The 1,520-nt window shown below is 37.5% G+C and overlaps 1 long non-coding RNA gene across 2 annotated transcripts; it reads left to right on the top strand.

Annotated features, from left to right (window-relative positions):
- Positions 1-209: 209 nt before the first annotated feature.
- LOC127931889 (uncharacterized) lies at positions 210-1,035 on the top strand. Of its 2 annotated transcripts, none has more exons than XR_008143369.1 (3): positions 210-413; positions 454-633; positions 867-1,035. It is a non-coding gene; the product is annotated as an uncharacterized LOC127931889 (long non-coding RNA). The 2 variants fall into 2 exon arrangements; XR_008143368.1 differs by having other exon boundaries at positions 847-1,035.
- The last annotated feature ends 485 nt before the right edge of the window (positions 1,036-1,520 follow it).

Genomic DNA, 1,520 nt, shown 5'->3' with positions numbered 1-1,520 from the left:
CATTCACTGGGTGTGAAGACTTGACTGAGGAGGAATTCATGCTTTTGTGGTTTGGCTGTTATTTTTGTTCAATAAGAAGCATTTCTCAAAAATAGTTCAGTAGTACGCTGGGTTTTCCTGTTGAGGAACTCCTCCATCATCTGTTATATTATAACAGAGAGAGAGATTTAATTGTTTGTCTATCACACAACAATTATGTTAATAACACAACAGGTAGGTTTATAACACAACAGGTAGGTTTATAACACAACAGGTAGGTTTATAACACAACAGGTAGGTTTATAACACAACAGGTGTGTTTATAACACAACAGGTAGGTTTATAACACAACAGGTAGGTTTATAACACAACAGGTAGGTTTATAACACAACAGGTAGGTTTATAACACAACAGGTAGGTTTATAACACAACAGGTGTGTTTATAACACAACAGGTGTGTTTATAACACAACAGGTAGGTTTATAACACAACAGGTAGGTTTATAACACAACAGGTAGGTTTATAACACAACAGGTGTGTTTATAACACAACAGGTAGGTTTATAACACAACAGGTAGGTTTATAACACAACAGGTAGGTTTATAACACAACAGGTAGGTTTATAACACAACAGGTAGGTTTATAACACAACAGGTTTATAACACAACAGGGTTTATAACACAACAGGTAGGTTTATAACACAACAGGTAGGTTTATAACACAACAGGTGGGTTTATAACACAACAGGTAGGTTTATAACACAACAGGTATGTTTATAACACAACAGGTAGGTTTATAAAACCACAGGTAGGTTTATAACACAACAGGTGTGTTTATAACACAACAGATAGGTTTATAACACAACAGGTAGGTTTATAACACAACAGGTGTGTTTATAACACAACAGGTAGGTTTATACCACAACAGGTAGGTTTATACCACAACAGGTAGGTTTATAACACAACAGGTAGGTTTATAACACCACAGGTTGGTTAACACAACAGGTAGGTTTATAACACAACAGGTAGGTTTATAACACAACAGGTAGGTTTATAACACAACATCTAACCTGACATCTAACCAGACATCTAACCAGACATCAGACTGACATCTAACCAGACATCTAACCAGACATCAGACTGACATCTTGCCAGACACCAGACTGACATCTAACCAGACATCAGACTGACATCTAACCAGACATCTATCCAGACATCAGACTGACATCTAACCAGACATCTAACCAGACATCTAAACTGACATCTAACCTGACATCTAACCTGACATCTAACCTGACATCAGACTGACATCTAACCAGACATCTAACCTGACATCAGACTGACATCTAACCTGACATCTAACCAGACATCTAACCAGACATCTAACCTAACATCAGACTGACATCTAAACCAGACATCTAACCTGACATCAGACTGACATCTAACCAGACATCTAACCAGAACATCTAACCAGACATCTAACCTGACATCTAACCAGACATCAACCTGACATCTAACCAGACATCTAACCTAACATCAGAC

Source organism: Oncorhynchus keta, chromosome 9, assembly GCF_023373465.1.
Source record: "Oncorhynchus keta strain PuntledgeMale-10-30-2019 chromosome 9, Oket_V2, whole genome shotgun sequence".
Classification (NCBI taxonomy): domain Eukaryota; kingdom Metazoa; phylum Chordata; class Actinopteri; order Salmoniformes; family Salmonidae; genus Oncorhynchus; species Oncorhynchus keta.
This window is presented reverse-complemented; position numbering and strand designations above follow the sequence as displayed.